This window comes from Delphinus delphis, chromosome 11 (genome assembly GCF_949987515.2).
Source record: "Delphinus delphis chromosome 11, mDelDel1.2, whole genome shotgun sequence".
NCBI classification, from domain to species: Eukaryota; Metazoa; Chordata; class Mammalia; order Artiodactyla; family Delphinidae; genus Delphinus; species Delphinus delphis.
This window is the reverse complement of record NC_082693.1, coordinates 20,016,186-20,036,471: the sequence shown is the minus strand read 5'-3', so window position 1 is coordinate 20,036,471 and position 20,286 is coordinate 20,016,186. Positions and strand designations below refer to the sequence as shown.

General features: G+C 38.7%; 1 protein-coding gene across 8 annotated transcripts in view; it reads left to right on the top strand.

Annotated features, from left to right (window-relative positions):
• SOX5 (SRY-box transcription factor 5) overlaps nucleotides 1-20,286 on the top strand; it is a 989,998-nt gene that overhangs the window by 165,768 nt on the left and 803,944 nt on the right. For 7 of the 8 annotated variants that reach the window (XM_060024445.2, XM_060024443.2, XM_060024441.2 and 4 more), the window contains one exon: nucleotides 945-1,021. The exons of the other annotated variant lie outside the window; for it this stretch is intronic. The gene's annotated coding sequence lies outside the window, so the exon portion shown is untranslated. The remainder of the gene's footprint in view (nucleotides 1-944; nucleotides 1,022-20,286) is intronic. 8 annotated transcript variants of the gene reach the window in all.

Below are 20,286 nucleotides of genomic sequence, written 5' to 3'. Positions count from 1 at the left end.
CCACAGAGCTTCCATCACCCTGCCCTATGGAGTCAGAACATGGTATTTTCCCAGTACTGACACGTGACGGTATGCACAGAGCATTGCCAACTAGAGAAGTTCATCGAGCCTTTGGTGGCCAGAGTTTTTACTGGGACTTGATCACATACCACTCGCGTGGCTGACCGTTAGTCTCTAGCCCCTCCTGGACGTCAGTGTTGGGCTGATACCTTTAGTCTCCAGGTAGTTTTGGAGGCAGAATTGATATTGCATGACTCAAGGCCCCTATCATAAAATCACATTGTTAGACTATCTTGTGGCCAAAGCCCTCAGGCAAACAGAGACATTCCTGTCAGCCATGACGTTTTGAGGTCCTAGAGATTACCTCCCGGTAGCCAAAGGCAAAGGCCAGAGTAAGGTTAGCTCTTCAGAAGGGGAGGGAGGGAAAGAGGAAGGAATACAAATAGTGGTTATCATTTATTGAGGGCATACTGTGTATCAGGCAGTGTGCTAAAGCACTGTTTCCTTGGATCCTTTGAACATTATTAGAAAGTTACTAAAATTATCTTTATTTTGAAGGCAATTCGATATTTAGAGAGATTAGTGGCTTATCCAAAACTGTAAATAGCCGGTGGTGGAACCAGGATTTGAACATGTATCAGCCTGATTCCAAAGTACATGATCTCAAACACTGCACTGTATAGCCTCCACCAGAACCAAAGACAGTAAGAATATGTAATGTAATAGGCATTTAGAAACAGTTATTTTTGAGAATTGAGTTTTCAGGATTAAGTTGTCATTCAAATGTATAAGAATATGCACTGCTACTTTAATAATATATAGAGGAAGAGCGTTGGTAGATAGAATGGTTACTTTATTGAATTCTTACCTTGCAAGTGGATGCCAGACAGCACTGTCTTATTTAATTCATTCAAACACATTTATGAGTGTGCATTATATCTCAGGTGCTGTGCTGGCCATCGGTGACCCAAAGATGATGATAAATATGTTCCTGCCTGCAAGGAGCTAGCGGTCCACTGGGGTATGTAAACTGCTTATTGTATTTTATTTTTAATATTATCTTTGTTTTAAGCAGAATATAGAACACTCAATATGTAAGAAATATTTTGCGTAGAAATTTTGCAAGCATTTGGAACAATTTTGGGCTGGAGGAGCTAATGCTAAAGAAAGTTGCAATTTGGAGATTGTTGTTCATATAACCAAATCAAATAATTAAAGTCAGGTTCACTCTTTTGCAGATTCCGTAATAATAGGATAGATTAAAAAAGTAAAACTACTCTAGAAAAAGCCAAAGCACTGAGATTTTTGTGTTACCTAGGCAGTAAATGATGGCAGATGAAGGAGTAGGAAAGCCACCAGAATACATCACACATAGTAACAATGTACATTTCTTCTTCACACTTAGAACATTGACTACTCTGCTTTTTATTGGTTACTTTAGTGATTATCTTTCATCTTCTCCTTCTTTGATTTCTCCAATTGAGCAAAGTCTATATTGGGATAAAATAAGACTTATTTTGTTAATGTTAATTTTTGGCAAATATGTATTTTATTTAAGTAATTTTATTTAAATTGTAGTGTCTAATAGCCTATGGTTACAATAAACCATGCAGTTTGCTGGGAGTAGTCCTGAAAAATTAAATACAGTAATTGCAGTAAACATAAATAAGAAATATTATATTCTAATGTTACTTTATATATTTTATAGGTTATTACAGAGGAATAGAATTAGAAAAAAAATAAATTTAAGTGAACTTGATGTCCAGTAGTTCATACTGATACTACACAACCATAATAACAATATATTTGGACATATTTATATTAATACGCTATCTAGATTAAGCATTATAACTGCTGAGAGTGCAGTTGTGATCATTTAAAAATGTGAGCAAACCAGGAAAGAACATATCCTTTTTCTTGGCAATATGATTTTAATTTTTAAAAGCATTTAATTTCATGAACCATATCCATCATCTTTGCACAGACAAATGTTGTGGCAGTTTTTTGAATGAAACTCTTGGTTCCCTAAAGAAATTATAGATACACTATAAATTTACAAATGAAAGGTCATTTATCAGAGTTATAAATAAGAGTGGTTCCTGTGCTGATGCCCCTGCAAACTTAGAGTGGTTTAATATCTATCAGCTTTTGTGTACAGTTAGTACCGCAAAAGAATATAGATATTGTCATTGTCATACTTACATGGTGTCAACTTTGGCAAAGTGGTGAGAATGACGTGCAATATTTTTTGAATAGCATGGCATTTTCTTGAATTACTGCTGGCAAGAGAACATAAATCAACCTTAATAATGGATATTCCAAAGATGTTTATTAATCTATTCATTTAATCTAAAACACTCACTCTTGGCATTTATAGGGCCAGTTCAAAGGAAGTGGCAGGTGCTTCTAAACCCCAGAAGTTACTTTTAGGGGCCCCATAATTATGTCAGCTAAGTCTGGTTGGAATGGAGATCAAAACGCATGAAAATCCTTTCCTCCTAATCTATGCTACAGTTATTTGCTTAACTAAAATATATTTTCTTGTATGTGTGTAATCAAAATTTCAATTAGTTCCACCGTTGAGGAAACTTACTACATGGCTCTCTGTTTGAATCTTCAGTTTTTAAAATCTATTCCCCTCCCTCCCTCTCTCTATCTCTCTCTGTCTGTCTGTCTCTGTCTCCTTCTCTCTCTGTCTCTTTTTTTCTCTCCCTGTCTCTCTCCTGGAAAATAATCCTACACTGTGTAAACTTTGACTGAAAAGGACTGGAAAACTGACCAACTTCCTGGGTACCAAAATAAGAAATAGCATATGGTACATCATTTTGACTATGCGTAATGAGATTAATGACAGACAGATAGGATGGACAGAGAAGTAAAGAATACAGAGAGGGGAATTTATAGTAGGTAGGAAAGGTCAGAGAAAGCCAGTGAGCAGTTAAGCTGAAGAAGTCAGCTATGCAAATTTGTGGAGTAAGATGGTATGAATGTGCGCGCAAGTACATGTGTTATTTATTAAAATATAGAGTCTTGGCACAGAACTAACTTCTGGATTAAAATAATGTAAACAAGACTCATTTTTTTCTCCATCTCTCGGCTTCCACTAATGCAGCTTCGGTCTCTGGCTTCATTTGGGAGCAAGACAGTGGCAGTGGCATTGCTTCAGCTATAATATCCTGTCAAGCTTCAGATCAAACAGGAAAAAGAGAGACTCTCTTTCCCAGAAGCCCTATCAAAGTCTGTTTGTATTAATTTGCTTTGATTAGATCACAGGATAATGCTGTGTGTCTCTCTTGGAGCAGGAGTGAGCTTCATCATTTTCCATGGACTAAGCATTAGGATTGTATCCCAGAGGAAAATGGGGTACTGTTAACAGAAAGAGGGTTCACGGATGCGAGGTAGCAAAGAAGAAGATTGGCTGCAGGAAAAATTACAATGGGTATATACACATGACATTTTATACATAATTACAGAAACCTATAGATTTCATAGCAATCCATGGATTTTAGGTTAAGAAGCTCTGAAAGTGACATTGAATCAATGCGTTCTGGAACCAAAACAAACAAACAAAAAAAACCCCGAAAAAAACCCAGCATTGATATCCACAGCCATGTAAGAAAATTAGTTGTTACTGGCATTGTTTCCTGAAAAAAGAGACAGAATATTCTCATTTTGTTTATACTCAATCCTTAACTAGTTGTTTAAATGATGTTATCAAATTAAGAAAGAAAAAGAAGTTATATTTTCTTATTAGCTAAAGTGGAAATGTAGTAGTTCAGCCTGAAGCTATTTCTTTAACTATTATTTTGTGTAAGGGAAAGAGGAAAAATCTTTTATTCAAGGTAAGAACTTTATACTGCCAATGTTAGAAGACTTCCATTAGGGAAAAAAAGAACCTTTTCAATGTTGGTTCAACAATTTATTGCTATGGGAGCCTGTGTTTATATATATCCCAAATCCCTTCAATTTAGTCAGTTCCTTTGAAAAGTATTAATCAGGTCTATGAAAGTAATTTGTAAAGGATATATACTTTTTTGATAATGACCCAAAATACCTTATGATTTGCTGATTTTTTTCTTTTTAGCAATATTTTTTGGAATGTCTTGGTGAGGTATCAGTTATTTTCTTAAAAATTATTTTAGTTGAAATACCTAGAGAGAATTGGTAGAAAATATAGGTAGGTCGATCATAGGAAATACCAATACTTTGAAAATGCCTACATAGTGATTGTGTATTTTTCATTAATATTGGGAAGAAAACAAGTTTGTAAGAATGTGGAGACTAAAGCAGCAACCGCCCAGATGGCAGTCATAATTATGCTTTATTTTTACACAGATTTCTCAGTTTATTGACAAGAAAAAGAGGTTAGCCTGGGATTTTAAATTGCTCCCCTAAGCACTAAGAGTTTTTCTTCTTAAGTGAATCAAAATACCACTCAAAAATAGAAAAGAATTCCGTGATCACCAGATAATTTTAAGAGAATAAACATGTTAAGTGAAGAAAACTTAACCGTCTCATCTCTTCACAGAAGCAAAACCCTTTGAAGTTTTAACACTCTTCTTCGTGAATGGATAAGTTTTCAACCAGAATCTTCTATTTATGACTGCAGTGAATTGTCACTGCTCCTTGTTAAGTTTAATACTCTCAGTTGTGAGGAAGTACATTATATTTTCCCCTACTAATTAATGCCAGTGAAATACAGCTGTTTTGCAGGGGGGTCCAGTTTTCAAAATATTTCTACAGAGGCCATAGTGTATCTGGCTTTCCAGATGAGCATGTTGTTTTTAAAAACCTCCTGAAAACCTCAGTTGACCATCAGTTCTTATTTCAATTGAGAAGTCTGTAGATCTGTTATCACTCTCTCTGTGTATGGTTTTTGTTTTGTTTTGCTTTCTAGATTACAACCTATCTTTACACAGTGTCAATTGTCTGTGAACAGGAAACAGCAGGTAGTTCATTCATTGAAAACTAGTTTATAGATTTTCTTGCTATATATTTGTCTCTGTTTTTCAGATTCAGTTTTAATTTTAACCAAGATAGGGGGTTGCTTCTCTCCATAGTAATATTAGTCATTAATAGAGTTTGGAGAAGTGAGTTTTTTGATGAGCAAACATTTTTACATATAAGAAAAATGTTGTTATTCTTCCATTTTGGCTGAAACAAACCAATGGTTATTTTTAGGGCTGTGAGTTAAGACAGGAGGAAAGTATAACTCCAGTAATCCTTTCTAAAGACAGAAGATAGAGAATCAAAATACTGTTAAGAGAAATTCAAACTGTATTTTTCTTACATGATGTCCAGTTCAGCTGTGTAGGTGTGAAGTTTCAGATAAGATTAAATGCTTTTACAGATGTGAACAGTCAAAACATTCCATATTATTTATTTTAGAGGCTTTGTAGGGAGAAGGAATAGGTTTAATCCAAGACTCTAAAGCATAGATTTCTGAAGACTGTGTGTCTGAAGGGGATGAGCTAGGGAGTAAACAAAGGGAGAAAATCCACCATACATACTTGAGTTTCACTTTAGGACTCTTGATAGCTTTTGTCACTGATAGGGATTTTTCTCCTAGTTAACTAAGAGTCAAAGAGACAAAGCAGGTAATCTACATACCCTTTCTCAGGTTTTCTCAAAGTGCCTGTAGATGAAAACACGTCACACAACCGGTCAGTTAGGGCCTACAGTGTTCTCTGTTTGTTTTAATTCCATTCTTTACTGAGAAGGAAATAAAAGAAATCTTGAGGATGGTGACAGACTTGGGTTCTTGCCACATTTTCAGCTCACTTCATGGACGGCTCTCTACTTCAGGGAAGGTTAATATTTTCCAGAGATGTTCCATAGGTGTTCTAAATCATACTACAGACACCTGCTCCTTTATATGGATATGTTATCCGCCTAGGATGAATCAGAGTTTTTTTTTTTTTTTTTTTTTAGTGTGCTTCCTTCCAAAAACCTCATTAATCTCAGTGTGCAGAATTTAGGGGGAAAGTTGTGTTTTGCTAGTTGACACTGTTTAATGTAAATGATTTATGATTGTTCCTTATGTATACACAATAGGCACTTTATAAATTGGATTGTCCTAGGAGTAACACGATACATAAATGTTATTGCTATAAATTCTGAAGTTGGCTATATATTTTTGTATCATGTAACCAGCTGACTTATAAATGCTGACTCTTCCAACCTGCACTTTCTACTCAATATTATAAGTGGTGACTTAGGTAAGTAAGCCTTGCCTAGATACACACGGAGGCACTCAAACTGCACAAGATCAGGACACCCTGGCACCTCTGCATCGTGGTTTCTGGCTGTCTTCCAGGGGTGTTGGCAGAAAGAAGAAGGAGTGAGAGGGGAAAGTGAAACTGTATCTAGCAAAAAAAATGAACCTAAATTTTTACTAATTTTTGCTCAGTAAAGTCAGGAAAACAAGTGATAGAGAAAAGGGTAAAAAACAAACAGGAGAAAAGAATTAGTAGAACCAATTCAGAAAAATATAGTTAGATACCATTTCACAGGTACATTTTCATTATTTAAATAATATTAAGTAAACATAAAGGTAAGAATAGAATAGCAGCTCTGTAATTGTATGTATATACTTTTGTAACAATATTTATATGATATATTATTTTCAGTGTGTAATATAAATAATAATATTTACTTACAATTTTTTGCATTTCTGTGAGGAATGGAGTTTTGCAAATCTCCTGGTTCTGCTGGTGGATCAGGACATTTTATTATATGTATATGCTGTTATACTAACAGCCTTCATTTTTCACCTTGATGACTTACTGTGATTTTCTTTCTGAGATCCTAAAGAATTTGAAAACAATCTCTGAATAATTGGTCATATTAGATCCAAGTAATTGCTAAATACCAAAGTCATCTAAAATGCTGAGTTAGAAGGAAAGCGTAACACTCATATAACTGACCAGCCAGATTCATGGCAATTTTCTGCTACTCCTGGTATTAACTCTTTACCTGATCACACAGTCCTAGCATCAAGGCTGATTTGAATTGTTCTATGCCCTAATTTGTGTAAAGAAGAACTGGCCTGTGAAGAATTCTATTGTGTTTATAGTGTCTATTCTGACAGTGATTTTATAGTCCATTTCATAGGCTAAGTGTTTCAGTTGATTCCCTTTCCTCACGCCCTCGTAAGTATTAATGTCTACACAATTGATCTGGTTACCCGTGAAGTCAGTCCAAATCAGCTGTTACAGTGGCTGAAAATACAAGATCAGTAATTTTAAAACCTAGAGGTTCCTGTCCTGCTCAAAAGGACTAACTCTCATCAGGCAATCCCCAAGTGAAAAGATTATGAGACTTGAAACCACTGTGTGTGTGTGTGGGTGTGTGTGACTTGTAATAACAAATATTATTTATTTGATTGTTACCGAGAAGGAAACATCCTGATGTGTTCCTTTATAATCTCTGTAATATACTTTTTTTTTTTTTGTGGTACGCGGGCCTCTCACTGTTGTGGCCTCTCCCATTGCGGAGCTCTGGACACGCAGGCTCAGCAGCCATGGCTCATGGGCCCAGCCGCTCCGTGGCATGTGGGATCTTCCCAGACCGGGGCACGAACCCGTGTCCCCTGCATCGGCATGTGGACTCTCAACCACTGCAGCACCAGGGAAGCCCCTGTAATATACTTTTAATTATCATACTTTCTGGAGGTATCCTGGTACATGCATGGGAAATAATATACATATGAGTATATCTCTATATTTGTAGCCACTATAGTCAAAACTACTTATTTGCCTAACTGGCTTAGCTGCAAAGCTGACTTACACCTACCCACCCACTAGCAAACTCCCTGGGGAAATAGGGCAAAAAGGTCAAATAGAAGCAGTAAAGCCAGTGATCTTTTACAAAAGAAGTTCTTTAAGAAGTTCTCAGTGCCACTGTTCACCTTCTGGAAGGGAGATCACTACATTCTCTGCCCACCCCTGTGTCATCAGCAGTAGCTCTGGATTCATTGTAGAGGAAGAAAGCCTGTTTCTACCTTGCTGCTGCCATATATATACTCAGGTAAGCCCAGATTGAAATCCCAGAGAGACTGCTGTACCAGACTAGACTATGGAAGGATTCTGTTGCTGATAGAAGGCTTTATAAACCTAACTTCATTTATCCTGTAGAATTTTAACCACCATTTAAAATTCTGCTTTTTCTTACAGGAGCTTAAATTTAAATGCAAGACCTCCTGATTTAAATACATACACACACATAAAATCAGAAAAAGCCCCATCGCTTTTTGTAAGTTACAGAATTCTTACAATAACTATCATTTGCTGAGGACTTTCTTTTGCCGGGTTTTGTTCTTGGCCTTTGCATGTAGTATCTAATTTAAGCTTCCTAAGCGCCTCGTGAAGTAGGTACTATACCCATTTTTCAGCTGAGGGAATTGAGAGCCAGAGAAAGTGAGTCACTTGCTGTGACTCAACAGCTAGTAAGAGGTGGCGCCAGTTTTCAAACCCAGGCCGAGTGACCCCATGGCTCTACTAGGTTGATTTGTAAGCAATATGCAGTGGTTTGTGCATGAAAAGAATGCAGTGGGACCATCACGTAGTAGGAAATAAAATTTGAGTGTTTTTCCTTGTACTAATAACGGTCCCTATCTCTCTCTCAGACACTGTTGTTACCAGTGGCACGTCTTATGTGAGACAGCCGGTCAAAACGAGTCTAATCGTTTATGGCCATAGAAGAGAAGGGAATGTATTGATTCATATGAGGATCTGCCCCTAAGACCTTGCTTTCACTGTTACCGCAGTAAACAGGGAGCTGATGAACCGTAGATGTTAGTGTGTCATCAGTGTCTTGCAGTTTTGTCATCCTGGGTAGCCACCATCAAGAAGGACAGAGTGCCCTCTATGAATATGTATTTAGTACTAGATATGGCAATTTATTCTTTTGAAGAGCACTTTATCATTTTGGTTTTGATAAATATACAAGCAATAATCAGTAGTTAGGAGTTTCAGTCTAAAATGGATGCCATTATTAGTGATTTAACAACTTTTCCTGTGAATTCCACGTGTGTCCCCAAGACTGGATCGTGCTACCCAGTGCTACGTATAGTCAGCTTTTAGAAAAGCTCGCTTTAAAAACCTCTTATGCTATGAACCCTTTGTTTCTCAGAACGACAGTAGTCACTAATTTCCAAATTCTGAATATGTAAAGTAAAGTGTTCACACAGAAAACCTAGGAGACTGCATGGGTCAGAACATTTGTTTAAACTAATATAGAACTAGCTTTTTCAGTTCCAGCTCCCTTTTTCCTATCTATTTGCCTTGCTAATAAGGCCTTACTCATTCCTGTTCAGTTACCTTATGTCACGATACCTCTTCATTTTGGATTTTTTCATTATGATTTGAGCAGACCTTCCTAGCTACGTAGAGAACTTCCATGATAAGAATAAAACATAAAGGCTGTTCAATAAATAAGGATGATGACAACAGTGAAATTTAACCCAAATTGGGCAAAATAGCAGCACAGAATTCTATTACATTTTGAAATTCAGTCTTTACAGATATTTTTCTCTGCCTGAAACATGTGTGCCAGTTCTGTTTATATAAGGGAATAGTGACATCATGTGTGTGCTAGACTAATTGCCTCTGTAATTAACCTATTTGAGAAGGAAGTTACATAGAAATAAAATATCATTGACTACTGAAAGAGGCAATTTTGTCTTAAAGCAAACCTCTAACTTCACCAAAGGGCGTGGACAAAAGGATTCTGTCTCTATCCCTTCTTATTTTTTCAGCATTTCCCTTCCTTCCTCCTTCTCTTCTATTCTTTTCTTCTCTTCTTTCTTTTTCTTGTCTCTATACAATTCCACTAGTCCTCTCCATTTGTCATTCCACTACCTTCATTCTCCATATTGTAAGGTAAAGATCTAATGTTATTATGAGTGAAGATTCTATTTTTAAAGTAGAATTGAGGAAAGATGTAAATGTGGTAAAAAGAGATAGTCTTTTTGTTTCAGTGCTATTCAAATGTCTTTTTTTGGTCAAGGGTAGGATATGCATAGAATCATTTTGGTGTCTTTGAGACTGAGGACAAAAATCTTAGCCTTCTTTTTATCCCTTGATCAAATATATTAATTAAATTTAGAAAAGGGTTTGGGAGCATGGCAAAAGCGGAGTTTCTTTTGACTCTTAAAACCAGAAAAAATTATTGGGAGGCAGTATATTATAATAGAAAGAGTGCCGTTTTGGGGGTCAGAATTATTCATATCTGACCCCAAATATATGGCTAAGGAAGAACAAGAAGAGCATTTTTTCCCAAAGGTGCTCTTTTTAACATTTTAAAAGGTAATATATTAATATGTCACCAAGACATTTGAGAAAACAGTGGGAGTAAACAAGACCAAGAGGCATGTAGGAGAAATTAGTGAAAAGTGTCCTATTGTTTATATCCTAACTTACCCATGAAATCCCTGCAAGACCCAGTTGTCACAGCTTCACCCAGCCCTGGCCTCATGCATAATATAATGCATTATATAATGGGCGTGGAGCATGAAATAGTTGAAATAGAAATGTTTGGGGGTTCCAGACCACAGTGGACTTGGGTTTCTCAACTTCCAAGATAATCTTTCCGTGCCTCAATTTCTTTATCTGTGATGTAGGGATAAAAATTCCTCTTTTATAAGATAATTGTGGGACTTTAGTGAAGAAACATTTATGTAATACGACGTGTTGTGCCTATAAATAAATGCTTGATGAACAGTAGCTAATATTTCAGATAACATTTGATAAAGCAAAATGATTTGGATACTAAGTAGTTTATTGTAAAAGAATGTAATCTTATCTGGTGGAGCTAGTCCTCAAATGGATTTGCTGAATGACTTATCCTTGCATTTTTCTAATCTTTACCGTAGTAACCTTTCACTTCTATTGATAATTTATATTAGCAATAACTGGATTACAATTCTTGGAAGATGGTGCAAAGATATTTTTAGAAAGTATTATCCCTTGGGGAAAATATGAAGCAAAGAGGAGAAAGAAACACTGCAGAGAGAGTTTTCCTGTGCGTCACTTCTGTGATTAATCCTGTAATCCCTAATGATTGTCAGGTTGCAAAAGAGGCTCTTTATAAGTAAACGGAAACCCTTAGGTCTACAAAAATGGTCATTTGGTCACGGCTATATTTTGGCAATTGTGCTAATTAAATACAGTATCTATGATCATTGGGGTGTCCGCCAGTTTTACAAAAAGAGCTGTCTTATTGGTGATCTTCAATAAGTTAGGGAATTACATGAATCAGAAATTCAGAAAACCAACCTCAGAAGATTCAGATTCATTCACTACTTATTATCACAAGATGATTCACTCACCCATTCAACAGATATTTATTGGGAACACATTATATGCCACCTACTGTGTCCGTCAGTGATATTCCTTCGTCCTTTGAATTTCAATCGCATTTTATCTGTGGCTCCACTTGGAAGTACCTTCCCCCTGTGTTCTAGTTACTTACAACTGTGGCATCTCTTCTAGACTGCAGCAGGTTCCTTAGGAACCAGGCAGGAGATGTGGGACTGTCCTCGGCATCTTTCAGAGAACATGCCCTTGTGCACTGCAGAGTAGGCACTAAATAAACGCAGTTAAGCGAATGAAGCAAAGAAAAAGTCTTAGAGGTTTAATTTCATTATCCTTTTCGTTTTAAATTCTTGAATATTTCACTTTGAAATTTCTTCTTCATGTTAATGGTGGTTAGAAGCAGGTAAATAACCAACTGAAAGTCATTATCTCTCCTTTAATTCCTCCCTCTCACCTACTATTCTCTCAAAATTTAGTCCACGGCAGTTACCTCTGGAAGAAGTTAATTATTTGTAAGCCTTTCAAAGTTTGCTGTGCAGAAGGCTGACTTTAGTTGCTTGCCACATGCAAATAATAATGGAGGAAGCATCTATTATTTGTGGTCTGGAACATATGGGGATGTCACGAATACGATCAAGCTTTTTTCTATCGCTGGACCTGGCAAGAGACTCAATGTTAGGTTAATTAGTATCTAGTTTTAAAAAGTCACAACTCTTCCTTGGTTCTGACAAAGAGAGAAGCTTTAAGCAGGTTCAGTATTCATTTGCCATTGCTCAGGTGAAGGCACTCCAAAAAATAAAGCTGAATTCTGACAGCTTTTAAAAAGTAGGGGAATAATCAGCTCGCATACAGAAATCCAACCCATAGCTTCAGAAAATTCAGTATTAAAAATGATAAAGGAAGGATTTTGGCAAAAAGACGGAAGCCCTTGCATATTCTTCTGGAAGGAATGGAGCTTCACTGAGATTGAGAGACCCGAGAGCTTAGGGTGTAATTTAGTGAGCTGACAGGAGGAGTGAAGTATCTCCTCAATATCTGTGTTTGGCAGGAGACATGAATACATACATCAGGAAACAATGTTTAAGTGTTTTATTTCCTTATTTCAGCCTGTCAAACTGTCAGTATAGTTAATGGCCATCAAGAGAGAAAGAGAGAGAGAGGAGGAACAGAGAGAAACAAAGGTACTATGGAATCTGAAAAGAAAGAAACCAGGAAAGCATTTGCGTGTTTCTATGGCATAATGGTCAGTCAGACGAAAATAGCTCACCGTATTCATTTCTCTACTAAAGCCAGATGTGCTGGTTCCCTACCTACAGTCCCCGAGCCCTTTTCGTGCTTTCCTCTGTGTCCTACATAATTGATTCACTTAACTTTGACTTCTGTGACTCCTTTCACTGAAGTCTAGATTGATGATCAATACTTTAGGGGTCACTTTATGTTATACTGGTAGTATCTAATTTTGCCCAGTTTTCCGAGTTTACTATCGTTTGTATTGTTTATAAAATCTGGTCTTAAGGTTGTTTATGCAAAAATATTCATTCTTGTCTAAAAACATCCCTTCTGAAATACTGTTGAGTGGTTTATAATCCACAAAGAATAAATTGGAACTGATTTGAACCTGCTGTATCTTTCTTCAAAAAAAAACCCCAAAACACTTACAGTGAAATACCGAAATTAGACAGTCTTAGGAGTACAGAACTATTTTAAATTTCTAGAAGAATCTTAGTGCAGCCAAGGGATTTTTATTTTATAAAAGAGAAGTATTTATATTGGATCACTTTTATACTGGAAATAAGTTATTTTCCACAGAAATGGAAAAACCTCTTATCATTCACATCTACGTCAAAATGAATTTAAAATCTTGGAGTTCACGCCAAAGATGAATACTTTTCATAATGAACATTTTTAGTTGCCTTATAAACTGGAAGCATTTATTTTGGAAAAAAAAACGATTTTTTTTTCTTTTAAAACATCTTTATTGGAGCATAATTGCTTTACAATGGTGTGTTAGTTTCTGCTATATAACAAGGTGAATCAGCTATACATATACATATATCCCCATATTTCCTCCCTCTTGTGACTCTCTCCCACCCCTCTAGGTGGGCACAAAGCACCAAGCTTATCTCCCTGTGCTAAGTGGCTGTATCCCACTAGCTATCGGTTTTGCATTTGGTAGTGTATAAATGTACATGCCACTCTCTCACTTCATTCCAGCTTACCCTTCCCCCTCCCCATGTCCTCAAGTCCATTCTCTAGGAGCTCTGTGTCTTTATTCCCGTCCTAACCCCTAGGTTCTTCATGACCTTTTTTTTTTTTTTTTTTTTACATTCCATATATATGTGTTAGCATACGGTATTTGTTTTTCTCTTTCTGATTTACTTCACTCTGTATGACAGACTCTAGGTCCATCCACCTCTCTACAAAAAAACTCAATTTTGTTTCTTTTTCTGGCTGAGTAATATTCCACTGTATATATGTGCCACATCTTTCTTCTTTACCCATTCATCTGTCGATGGACACTTAGGTTCCTTCCATGTCCTGGCTATTGTAAATAGAGTTGCAATGAACATTGTGGTACATGACTCTTTTTTGAATTATGGTTTTCTCAGGGTATATGCCCAGTAGTGGGATTGCTGGACCATATGGTAGTTCTATTTTTAGTGTTTTTGGTACCTCAATACTGTTCTCCATAGTGGCTGTATCAATTTACATTCCTACCAACAGTGCAAGAGGGTTCCCTTCTCTCCACACCCTCTCCAGCATTTATTGTTTGTAGATTTTTTGATGATGGCCATTCTGACTGGTGTGAGGTGATACCTCATTGTACTTTTGATTTGCATTTCTCTAATGATGAGTGATGTTGAGCATCCTTTCATGTGCTTGTTGGCAATCTGCGTATCTTCTTTGGAGAAATCTCTATTTAGGTCTTCTGCCCATTTTTGGATTGGGTTGTTTGTTTTGTTGATATTGAGCTGCGTGAGCTCCTTGTATATTTTGGAGATTAATCCTTTGTCCATTGATTCGTTTGCAAATATTTTCTCCCATTCTGAGGGTTGTCTTTTAATCTTGTTTATGGTTTCCTTTGCTGTGCAAAAGCTTTGAAGTTTCTTTAGGTCCCATTTGTTTATTTTTGTTTTTATTTCCATTTCTCTAGGAGCTGGGTCAAAAAGGATCTTGCTGTGATTTATGTCATAGAGTATTCTGCCTATGTTTTCCTCTAAGAGTTTTGTAGTGTCTGGCTTTACATTTATGTCTTTAATCCATTTTGAGTTTATTTTTGTGTGTGGTGTTAGGGAGTGTTCTAATTTCCTTATTTTAAATGTAGCTGTCCAGTTTCCCCAGCATCACTTATTGAAGAGGCTATCTTTTCTCCATTGTATATTCTTGCCTCCTTTATCAATGATAAGGTGGCCATATGTGTGTGGGTTTATCTCTGGGCTTTCTATCCTGTTCCATTGATCTATATTTCTGTTGTTGTGCCAGTACCTTACTGTCTTGATTACTGTAGCTTTGTAGTATAGTCTGAAGTCAGGGAGCCTGATTCCTCCAGCTCCTTTTTTCTTTCTCAAGATTGCTTTGGCTGTTCAGGGTCTTTTGTGTTTCTATACAAATTGTGAAATTTTTTGTTCTAGTTCTGTGAAAAATGCCATTGGTAGTTTGATAGGGATTGCATTGTATCTGTAGATTGCTTTGGGTAGTATAGTCATTTTCACAATGTTGATACTTCTAATCCAAGAACATGGTGTATGCCTCCATCTGTTTGTATCATCTTTAATTTCTTTCATCAATGTCTTATAGTTTTCCGCATACAGGTCTTTTGTCTCCTTAGGTAGGTTTATTCCTAGGTATTTTATTCTTTTTGTTGCAGTGGTAAATGGGAGTGTTTCCTTATTTTCTCTTTCAGATTTTTCATCATTAGTGTATAGGAATGCAAGAGATTTCTGTGCATTAATTTTCTGTCCTGCTACTTGACCAAATTCACTGGTTAGCTCTAGTAGTTTTCTGGTGGCATCTTTAGGATTCTCTATGTATAGTATGTCACCTGCAAACAGTGACAGTTTTACTTCATCTTTTCTGATTTGGATTCCTTTTATTGCTTTTTCTTCTCTGATCGCTGTGGCTAAAACTTGGAAAACTATGTTGAATGATAGTGGTGAAAGTGGACAACCTTGTCCTGTTCCTGATCTTAGTGGAAATGGTTTCAGTTTTTCACCATTGAGAACGATGTTGGCTGTGGGTTTGTCATATATCGCCTTTATTATGTTGAGGTAAGATCCCTCTGTGCCTACTTTTTGGAGGGTTTTTATCATAAATGGGTGTTGAATTTTGTCAAAAGCTTTTTCTGCATCTATTGAGATGATCATATGGTTTTTCTCCTTCAATTTGTTAATGTGGTTTAGCACATTGATTGATTTGCATATATAGGAGAATCCTTGCATCCCTGGGATAAACCCCACTTTTTTTTTCTTTGTTTGCACAGCTCCTGGGGTTCAGCTTTGGATTTGTCCCCACCTCTCCGTGTAGGTCACCTGAGGGCGTCTTTTCTTCACTCAGACAGAACAGGGTTAAAGGAGCAGCTGATTCGGGGGCTCTGGCTCACTCAGGCTGGGGGGAGGGAGGGGTACGGATGCAGGGTGGGCCTGCGGCGGCAGAGGCCGGCGTGACGTTGCACCAGCCTGAGGCGCGCCGTGTGTTCTCCCGGGGAAGTTGTCCCTGGATCACGGGACCCTGGCAGTGGCGGGCTGCACAGGCTCCTGGGAGGGGAGGTGTGGATAGTGACCTGTGCTCGCACACAGGCTTCTTGGTGGCGGCAGCAGCAGCCTTAGCATCTCATGCCCATCTCTGGGGTCCGCGCTGATAGCCACGGCTCGTGCCCATCTCTGGAGCTCGTTTAGGCCATGCTCTGAATCCCGTCTCCTTACGCACCCCGAAACAATGGTCTCTTGCCTCTTAGGCAGCTCCAGACATTTTCCCAGACTCCCTCCTGGCTAGCTGTGGCGCACTAGCCCCCTTCAGGCTGTGTTCACGCAGGCAACCCCAGTCCTCTCCCTGCGCTCCGACCGAAGCCCGAGCCTCAGCTCCCAGCCCCCGCCTGCCCCGGCGGGTGAGCAGACAAGCCTCTCGGGCTGGTGAGTGCTGGTTGGCACCGATCCTCTGTGCGGGCATCTCTCCACTTTGCCCTCCGCACCCCTGTTGCTGCGCTCTCCTCTGTGGCCCCGAAGCTACCCACCCCTTCGCCCCCCGCCACCCGCAGTCTCTGCCCGCGAAGGGGCTTCCTAGTGTGTGGAAACCTTTCGTCCTTGACAGCTCCCTCCCAGAGGTGCAGGTCCCGTCCCTATTCTTTTGTCTCTGTTTTTCCTTTTATCTTTTGCCCTACCCAGGTACCTGGGGAGTCTCTTGCCTTTTGGGAAGTGTGAGGTCTTCTGCCAGCGTAGTTGTTCTGTAAGAGTTGTTCCACATGTAGATGTAGTTTTGATGTGTTTGTGGGGAGGAAGGTGATGTCCATGTCTTACTCCTCTGCCGTCTTGAAGGCGCCCCCCAACAATTTGTGTTTTAGATATCAATTGAAAAATCTTATAAAATGCTCTAAGGAGAGCTGGTATGGTATATCTAAATGCACTGGCTCCCGAATCTGGCCAATCATTAAATCACCTGGAAGGCATTTAAAAGTACAGACCCTTTAGGCCACTCTAGATTGACTGGAAGAGAATCTCAGGGATGGGCGCCCAGCAGGTGTGTGTAAGATCCATCCCCCCACTCTGAACCCCCAACCACGAGGTGATGTGGGCTATCAGCCGGGCTAGGAGCCGCACTGTCCCTGTCAGGGCAAGAGCATTGCTCTGGTTGTCACTAGACTTCTGGCTGCTTTCTAACATTATCATTCACTCACTGAGTAACTTTATGGCAGATTACAAGCTTTGAGGGAGCACGTTTTTCAACTATATACAATGTGTATGGTCTTTTCCAACTTTAAAGCCCTGTAACTTCATTACATTTATGAGGTTTAAAAAATTTTTTACTTAAAAACTGAGTTAAAGTGGACACACACAGAGCTATCAGTTTTTATTCTTAGTTTAAGTTAATAGAAGTAAGCAAATAAAAGAAGTCAGGATTCTCCCCTCTCACCCTGAGTTTGATTTATGAGTTCTTGATTGGACCTTTCTTTTCATGATATCAATCATGAAAATGAAAATTTTCTGCTCTGTCCTTTAGACCTTCAGATGCAAAACTGAATTCTTCTTCACCCAACCAAACTTGATTGTTCATCAGTGCTCCTATCTTAACAAATGATACCACCCACATCTTGTTGTGTCAGCCAGAAACCGAGAGTCACTCTCCCTCTTATTTATTTTTGATATCCTAGGTTGATTTTACCCCCCCAAAACTGTTCATCGCCAGCTTCTTTGTATCTCTACCACCATCCATCCTGGGCCAGGTGCCATCTTTCCTGGGTTCTGCAATAACCTCCCAACTGAGAGTCTTTTTTCACCGTTCTTGCCACCTTGTGCTCTAGTCAATACTCAGTACCGCAAAGAGATTAAAAATGCAAATCTGGACTTCTCTGGCGGTCCATTGGTTTAGACTCTGCTCCTTGAATGCTGAGGGTGTGGGTTCAATCCCTGGTGGGGGACCTAAGATCCCCCATGCCGTGCAGCACGGCCAAAAAAAACAAAAAAGCAAATCCAACTGTAGGTTTTCCCTAGTACAGACCTATCAATGTCTTTCCATTGTGCTTAGAATAAAGACCAAAATCTGTTCACTGGCCTCCAAGGCCCTGCATGACCTAGTCTGTCCTTCTCCCCCTTACTTTCTGCACTCTTGACACACTGGCCATCCTTCAGATTCCCACACATGGTGCTCTCCCTTCCTGTCTTGGAGCCATTGATTTTTCTTTTCCTTCTGTCTACGAAGCTCTTCACTTCCAACTCGTTCTTTTCAGATCAGCTGAAATGACATTTCCTCAGGAGAGCCTTTTCTGATGCTCCAGATATGATCAAGTCCACTTGCTATATGCTTGTGTAGAATAACTTGCATTTTTTCCAGAGCATTTTTCACAGTTTATAGTTTACATTAATACAATGTTTTGGCTAATTTTAATCTAATCTATAAGACTGTAGGCTTGGTGAGAGTAGGGACCTTGACTCTTCTGTTTACCACTGATTTCCTAATCGCCAAACAGTGTGTAGCGTATAGTAGGTTCTTAAGAAATATTTGTTGAGTAAAAGAATAAATGAATCCACAGAAGAAAAGTGCTCACTTATGCAGCAGCGCCTCCCCCATCCCCACATATACTCTTTCCAGTTCTAGTGGTGTATGTAGAGCATCGTCATTTTTCTTACAGTGCTCCTTTCTGCAGCAAGGAATGATCATTTCTCAACCTGCCACCTCATTCTCTGTTCCAGCAACATCTGAACGCCTGGCTTGAGCCCTTTTCTGTACTCCACTGAGGTCAAAGAGGAGTGTAAAAGCAGTTGCTCTAGGCGTTGCTGCATTTTGGGGATGAGGTCTAAAATTGTGCATAGCTCAGTGCAAGAAATACGGGTAGAGAAGAAGCCCCTCCAGAGCTTCTTTGTAGGAAATAAAGACTCCGTTTCTGGAATCTCTTGTTTATTCAAGTATAGAGCTTGCTCCATAGATAGTACACAGATCTCAGATCTGACGTGGTGAATCAGAGTGTCAGATTCCTCTCTTGACATACTCTTTCCACACAGGTTATTGTGAGGACAGCTTTTGGAGATGGAGAAGATTTAAGACATGGAGTTTATTTAAGGCAGGGTATTTATTGTTGTCTGCTTTTCAAGGATAACATATTCTCTTTAAAATGTGATCTGAGGAACTGGAGCCCCTGCCATGTACCTCATATATTAGAGACCCCTCTCCTTCACCCCCCTCTGGCTGTGCCCCTTGCCCCCAGGTGGTGAGAAATCCACTAGGCCCTATTCTAGACATGCTCCAGGAACCTCATACCTTGCAGTTCTCTCTCCAAAGACCTCGCATCTGTCGCCAAGGGCTGTGTAGGCTTCCTCCATGGTCTGTCCTTCATATTGCACTAGTGGGGTGTGTGGTCGTAGGCCCAAGGGTGGCCAAGGGGCAGCTGTTTGGGAGGGGCTGGCCTCAGAGAAGGGGTACCTCCATTTGTTCTCTTGTCCTGGGTTCACGAATGTTAGGGAGATGCTGGAGGGTGGAGGGCACTTTAGGAAGAAGGCATACAGTAGGAAGAGAAGGCAGAGGATGAAGCCCTAAGGAACATCACAGCAAGTTAATACTTGACTGGATGGGTAAATAAACCAGTAAGTGTCTGAGTAAAATAACTTTTGAAAAGAGAAGTCAACCAGAAAAACTAGAATTAGTAAAGTAAAGCCTTGATTTTTACAGGATTTTTCTCACGTCTAGTCAGCACCAAACCATCAATAGTCAGACGTTTGTTCTAAAGAGAAAGCTTATGACAATGAACAATGTCATGAACCTGGAACCGGTTTTCATGGCTTCCCTGGAGCTCAGTGTGTTATTCACATTCTTTTTAGAGAATTAAGCATTGATTTTGTTTCAGTATATGTTTTTCATCATCTAATTAATGTATATCATTTTCCCAGAATTTTCAGGAGTGAGGTAGGGAAAACTTGTTATTCTAATTATTGAGAGGAAGTATTAGCAACATAAGTAGGAAGTTAATAGCATGGTTAGAACTTACTGTCATGAAAACACCTGCCTGTTCATTGCTGTCCTAAGCAAACACAATCTCAGTGATACTACTGGAGAAAATCAGGAAGGAACAAAGTGTGGGATTCCTTAGTTTTAAGATGATTAAACAATTTCATTCAACAGGCAGCTCTTTATCCATAAGCCAACAGCTTTCTCTTTCACAGTACCCTCAGAATCTTTTTGCAAAGTTGAAAGAGCTGTAATTTTAATGTAACTATTATATTCAAGACATTAATGACCTGCATCACCGAAAATAACCATGGTAACA